Source organism: Onychomys torridus, chromosome 7 (genome assembly GCF_903995425.1).
Source record: "Onychomys torridus chromosome 7, mOncTor1.1, whole genome shotgun sequence".
Classification (NCBI taxonomy): Eukaryota; Metazoa; Chordata; class Mammalia; order Rodentia; family Cricetidae; genus Onychomys; species Onychomys torridus.
Window position 1 is genome coordinate 35058342 of NC_050449.1, and position 7579 is coordinate 35065920.

Genomic DNA, 7579 nt, shown 5'->3' on the forward strand with positions numbered 1-7579 from the left:
TGTGTGTGTGTGTGTGTGTGTGTGTGTGTGTTTTGAGGATTGGACCCCTTAGGTTATAGTAACATCGTGATGTTGAAGAAATCACTGAAGAATGGGAACGATATCTTGCTTCTTTAAGACATTTATGAAAACTTACAGCAAAAAACCCAAATTGCACTGATGTAGCAAAAAGACACAATAACCCTCTTCCCAAGACTGCCCATACAATACGAACAATAACTCCGTTCTAACTCCAGGCTTCCAATACAGGCTCACTTAACTTTTAATTTCACCACTGTTTCGTACCTTGTTAGCCATGATATAGGTAGAAGGAAACCCTGGTATATCCTACTTTTCTTCAAAAGGCAGAAATTTGTTATTATATTTGGGACTGAAGAAGGCAAAACTCACCAAAAACTCTGAAGGGAAGGCCAGGGGTAGACTCCCGAGGTAGCACATAAGTTTGAAGTCCTGAGTTGAAGCTTTATCACCAAGCCAAATAAAAGCAAAGAAAAACTTAGGAGGGAAAAATGTCAATATATATTACAGCCCTCTAGTCTGTACATCTGTTGTTCTTCTTTGTCTGCGTTGATTGCACTGTATCTACATGATCTATTTTAGATGAACTGTTATCAGCCATAATGCTTCTTTTGATATTTCAAAAAGATTCATATCTGTATTTTGGCAATAGCTTCTGTCAACCCATGTGACGCCTATGCTATAATATTCCTGGATAAATGGACAGAGAGGGTGAAGTATTCTGACTTTATGTTATTTGGCTGCTATGTATGTGCCTTGCTTAGTGTTAAATTACCTTTCGTTTATATATACTGTCAGGGACTGGGCTTTCTGCCCTCGATGATTGACCTTGTTCACTGAGGGATCCATTCTTCTCTTTTGTATGTGATTTTTGTGTTCTATGGAAGACCTTTGTGTAGTTCCATGGATTTTCTTCTTTAAACATGCTACTCCTCCAGCTTCTGTGACTTTGGGTTATCATAGCTAGCTAGCTTTACTTGTCAACTCAACCCACATGGGGAGATAGAATCTTCATTGAGGAATACCTTCCATCAGATTGGCCTGTGGGCAAGTTGGTGGGCAATTTTCTTGATTCCTAATTGATGTGAGAGTACCCAGCTTTCTTTAGGCAGGTGGGGCTGGGCTGTAGATGAGACAGAGCTGAGCATGAGTCTGCACCAGTCAGAAGCACTTTTCCATGGTCTCTGCTTCAGTTCCTGCCCCTAGGTTCCTTGGATCTCCTCAATGATGGACTGCAATCTGTCAGCCAAATAGCCCTTCTGTTTCTCGTGTTGTTTTTGGTAAACATGTTATCACAGTAACAGAGAAGCAAAGTAAGACAGTACAGGACTTGAACTTTGCTCTGCTCCTCATTCTCATCCTCTTTCCGTGCAGCAGTCATTACCCCTCAGTATTGGGGTGGGTGTATGACCTTACTGACATTTGACTTCTGGAACTTCTCCCATGCCATCAATGCATTGTCTTCCATAGTATCCAAGGCACTTGTGCTCCTCTGGGTGAATATCTCCAGTTTGTACTGCCATCCATCTCCAGACATCATTGGGATTCTCTTACCACCTCACCATCAACTCTGTTTGGATTACACAAAGGGCAGCAGATTCCAAGAGCTGTCATTTATGAAATGTCCCCACTTGGACAGCGTGTGGAGTATAGTCCTCCAAGCAAGCCATGAATGGCTGTTGCCCTCTGGGACTGTCTGCAGCTGTGGTTCCCTACAGGCAAACTGCCCATGCTGGGCCCATAAAGGTTTCATTAGGGAGTTGGGGAGAGGTTCAGGAGGCTCCGCCCCTTCCTGAGGATGTATTGGTAGTTAATAGTTGCTAGGGTGGAGCCACAGACCCCTCCCCCTCCCTGAAGATACATAGGCAGTTAAGAGTTGCTGGAAGAGATGTTTGTTTTGTGACATAGTCCCTTGTAAGGTGCCGGTGTCCTGTAAGTACCCTTTCACCTACATTCCCATAAGGATTAAATAAACTCCTTGGTCCACTGAATGGTGGAATCATTTCCTAGTCTGAATCGTTGATGTCCTGTTCTGAGTCAGTAGATGGTTTGTTCACATTGCTCCAGGATAGTTCACTCAACAGACATCTAAATTCACACTGGAATAATGAAGACTATGTGAGGATCTTTAACAGATTTTTCAGTTCAAATAGAGCTTCAGAAAAATAAAAGTTAGGTTAAGCAGGACTTAGGCCAAAATGGAATAAATATACAATTTTTCATTAAATTAGTAATGAACTGAGTTATACTCAGTACCAAGTTCAGTGTCTCTTCTGGAGTTGGTACTCAAATACTTAATAAACTAGCAGAGATTTCTTGCAGAACTAGAAAAATTTTCCAAAAGGAAACATAAAAGACCTCAAATAACTTAAAGTCTAAGGTTCTTAAGGAAAGGACTAAAGAGAAGCCCAATGCTAAAGATAGGACTACAGAGCCATAGGAACAGAAACTGTATGGTCCTGGCATAAACAATTACGTGTAAGCAATGGCATAGAACCGAGAACCAGTAATAATCTCACACAGCTATATCCCCTCAGGGACACTATGCTGGGAAGTGTCTTCTACCAATCGCCTTTCATTCTCCCAGTCGTGTTACTGATTTGTGTTGTCTCTCTATTTCTTCCTCACATTCCTCTGTTTTATCTATATTGTGTTATATCTATATTTCCAGAAGGAAAGACTGTGCTCATTTGTGGCCAAAGATCATTATTTCCAGAATTATTAAAAAAAAAATGTGTTCCAATCAAAGACATTAATCAAAATGCTGCCAAACAGTCTACCTGGCTGCAGTTGCTCAGAATCTTCTTCTCTGGTCATTTCAGATTAGACAAGAGTACACGGGTAACGTTTAAAGCGTGGAATCCAGACCAGACCCCATACTCCTGGTGAGAGTGGATCCAGCTTCCTCTTAGCATGGAATACACGTAAATCCCAGGGTATGTGTTGGGGGAGGGTGCCTTAGACTTTAAAGTTCATGGCAGATCTCTTGATTAAGTGTCACCTGAAAAGAACACTACATTCAGGCTTGAAGGATTAACAAACTTCCAGCTCATCCAACAGAGGACAAAAACTTGTTACCTTAAAACATCAATGTATTGTAGAATCAAGAATCAAGTCACACACACACACACACACACACACACACACACACACACACACACACTTTTCCCCTGCCACCTGTGGTGGGTGAGGGAGCTGCCCCTCTCCATTGCAGCACTTGGGAAAGATGACCCTGCACCTGGCTTGGGCAGCACAGTAGACCTGAACAGGTTGACTGAGATGTGGGTGAGCAGCCCAAGGCTGTGAGCATGGGAAAGCTGTTCCCATTACTCATCTGTCATGTGGTTGCATGGGTGGAGAGAGATGCCCCCCTCCCAGTCAATGCCTGAGGCAGGTGAAAGAGCTAGTCCTGAGGTCACAAGAGTGAGAGAGCTGTCCCTGCCCCTCATCAGCCGCAACACTTGACAGCATGGCGGGTACACCTCACCTGGGCAGCACAATATAGAGCTGGCCCTGAAGGTGTGGGTGTAGTAGAACCGACCCGGAGGATGTGAAAGCCAGAGAACTGGCCCCACCTCTTGCTCATCACTGCAAGGGATGAACTAGCCAAGACAATGCTGGAGAGCTCACCCTGGTGGTGAGGACAGGGGAGGGATGGCGTGCTGACCAACCTTGCATCTACCCAGGCCCAGAACCAGGGCTATGTATCCATCCCATCTGTGATCTACTGGAGCACAGTGGGGGAGGGGGTGTCAGTTTTGTGGACCCAGGGCTGCAGGATCACCATGGCACAGGGCAATAAAAGGGGATATCCAGGAAGAGTTTCAGTGAGGACCCAGCAGAGGTGTAGCAGAGACCAGGGGCCTCAAACCAGACCAATGATTCGTTGTGATGACTGCCTGTATGTAATAACGTATGGATAAAGGGGTTTACTGCGTGACTCACTGTGTCTGTCACACTGCAGCTTCCATGACGAGATTTTCCCCTTCTTCCTCCCCGCTTTTTCTCTTAATTTTTATTTATTTATTTTTTTGTGGGAGGAGGATAGGTGTGACTGGGAGTCATGATGTGAAAGACACAAAGAATAAATGAAAAGAAAGTTAAAAGAATCAAGTCACCACTGGCTACAGATCATGACTCCATCACTGGTAAAAATCCCTGCTACTGCTATGGCTGTGAGACATAAGAAATGTAGGTCATAATAACAATATTTGTCCTGTAATATACCTTCAGCCCATTTCTTACCGCAGTGCTGGGGTTGAGTTCAGAGCCTTGTGAATGCAAGGTGTAGCAGGACTCCTAACTGGTCTTAATAAAAACCCAGAGCCAGATATTGGGGTAAATGCTGAAAGATCCAAGCCACAGCCACTTCTTACCTCACCAACTCCTCAACTGAAAGGGGGCTAAGATCCTGTCTCCTCCCACCTTATATTCCTTTTCTTTGCCCAGCCATATCACCATATCACTTCCTTTTCAACCTCCCTAGTGCTGGGATTAAAGTTGTATGTGTGCCTCCCAAGTACTGGGAGCAGAGGTATGAGATTCCAAGTGCTGGGATGTGTGTGTGTGTGTGTGTGTGTGTGTGTGTGTGTGTGTGTGTGTGTGTGTGTGGTGTGTGCCACCACTGTCTGGCCCCTGTGACTAACCAGTGACTGGCTTTGCCCTCTGATCTTGAGGCAAGCTTTATTTGTTAGAGCATACCCAAAATGTCACCCCAGCAAGACAAATGTTACTGCCTCCAATCCAGCACCAAAGCCCTATATAGCTACTTTCCAGGAGCAGGTTGGGGAGGGGACCCACTGTGTGCCCTCACTACCTCACTGAATTTTCCAATTGTTCCTCTAGATCAACACTGTTAGCATTTCTTCATGAATGAGGGAACCAGGTTCAGATAAAGATAAGGTAGCACATGGTTTTACTGACTGGCAGAGCCCACTGAGCCCAAAGCCCACAGCTTGTCAATCACAACATGCTGCCCAGAAAGTTGCCTGTGGGAAGTGAAAACCCTGTTCTAGAGCTAGCATTTACGAACACATTTGTGTATGCAAAGAAAAACAGAGGACAAAGGGAATATGCTGCAATGGAAAGAGTTCCTGAGTCCTCATTCACGCAAAGATTCAAAATGCAATGTTTTGTAACTTGCTGTATTATTGCTAAGCAGGTATCAATGCCTTATTTCACGTGCCCGTTGTCTTGTGGTCCTTGCCTGCTTTCTCTATTTCGTGTATCGTACAGACTCTAAGTATCTGAACTGATAGCTTTGCCTCATGAGTACCTGTAAACCCATTAGCCATTCTTTTCATTCTCCTTTTTGCCATGGAAATTCTTCCTTCTTGTAACAGAGTAATATATTCTCTTCCTCCTTTTCAGTGTCAAAGGATGGCTGGTGGCACAATAGCAGTCCTTGTAATGCAGACTGAGGTTTGATTGAAAGCATCCTGCAAGTGTGTAAGAAATCACAGATAGTAGAAGCGTGAGGAATTGTTAGGTCTATTTACCTGAGCATCTGGTTTTCTCCTCCTTGCCCTACAGACTCTTGCTATGCAGCCTAGGTTGGCCTGGAACTCACAGTGATTCTCTTGTCTCAGCTTCCCAAGGGCTAGAATTATAAGCATGAAACAACACACTGGAAGAAGCAGCCCAATTTTATCAATGAGGAAACAAAGATTCAGGTAACTCTATAAAGAAAATGCTACAATCATGCCTTCTCCGTGTGGCATAACTTTGTCAATGATTTTCCCAAATTAATACATTTACTTCTGAAAGTTAAAAGGAAATACCAACAGGGTGTGGCAGTGGGGAGTGACATCAGGGCTGTCCTGGGAAACCAGAGCATGCAATTGTTCTAGTCTCTTTGACCTTTAATTGCTGGATCATTTTTTTTTAAATAGTTACTTTTCTATTGCTGTGAAGAAAACACCATGACCAAGGCAACTTAAAAGAAAGTCCCGAATTAAACGTACAGTTCCAGAGGGTTCGAGTCCATGATGGTGGAGCAAATACATGGTGGGAGGAACAGCTCAGAGCTCACATCTCAAACAGCAAGCAGATAGAACAGACCCGAATGATATGCATCTTTTGAAGCCTCAAAGTCCACTCCCAGTAACACACTTTCTCCAACAAGGCCATGACTCCTATTTTTTTTCAAACAGTTTTATTAATTGGGGACCCAGTATTCAAGCTCATGAGTCTACAGGACCATTCTTATTCAAACCACCACAGTAGCCATGGAATGAAACAGGGTTAGGAGAAGTACTGGCAATATAGACACAAGAACACGCCTAATAATTTTTAGTTAACTCTATCTCAAAGTGCAGCTGTCCAGAGCATTCATGAGAGGGATGCGGTCAGGTTCAGAGTTTTCTAGCTTTGAAGGTTAGTACCATTAGCGCCAAGTGTCACAGAGGCAAGCACAGAATAACAAGCCATGAGCTTTCACTTTTTAAATTTTTTTGTTGTGCTATCATAGCAAAGTCTATCATTATCCGATTTTATAACTTAACGAAACTATCCAGTTTCTGTAGCTTGACCAAATTATCTTATTAAGACAAAAATGTATCAGTAAAAAACTGTGCAGACTGGTCATTTCTGCGAGAGGGAAGAAGTATCAAGAGGAGGTGAGGGAGGGAAAGGATGAAGGAGAGGGATACTAAGAGCAATTGTGTTCTAAAATATAATACTATGGAGCACCCATCGTGTATCCAGAGGAGATGCCACACAGTCTATATGACACTGCTAGACACTAGCAAGGAAATGAGATCAAGTGTAGATCTATAACACAGACATGATGGACTTCAACTTACCATGTCTTCCTGTCATTCTATTGTGTAAAATTGGTGCCCACACCTCTGCTTGGTTAATTCCTTACATAATGCTTTCAAGCCTGCTTTCACAGCTGTTGAGTTGAGCATTTCTCCATTTTCCCATGTAAAAAAAAAATGCTACAGGGCATTCCTTAACTTAGGACACAACACAAGGGGAGACTGGGAGTCCTTGACTGCAGTGTTAAGAGCACCCAGGAGAAGTTTAAAAGGAAAGACCTATAGATGACATTGCAGAGTAGTGTCACTGAGTACAAAGTTCTACAAATTTTTATTCTATTTCCACACGAAGAGACAGAGGCATTCCCTTCTGAACTTCCAAATTCAAGGTGTTGGCTCTCCGCAGGGTACTTCTGGCAGAGCTCCATTCTTGGAAAGAGAACACCTGGACCAATCCTGCCTTGCCATTTGCCTAACAGCAATGAAATTTCCAGTGTTACTCGTGCGGGCTGTGAAATCTGGGCTCACGTCTGCTTCTGTTTTGACCTTTCACTACTTCCTGCTCTGGCTGACTGGCCACCGGCCAGCCCCTCCTGCAGGTCGGTTGTGTGCTAGGAGCTGGAAGAAAGGACTCACTAGTTAACCAGCATGCCGATATCAAAAAGGTCAGCACAAGCCAGTTTTCACTACAGCTGTGCGCCAAGCCGACCTCAGTGGGTGTGTGTGTGTGTGAAAGTTAGCAAGGAGCACCTCAGTCGAAATGCCCTGCTCCGAATTTACTGCGATAATGCAACAAGACA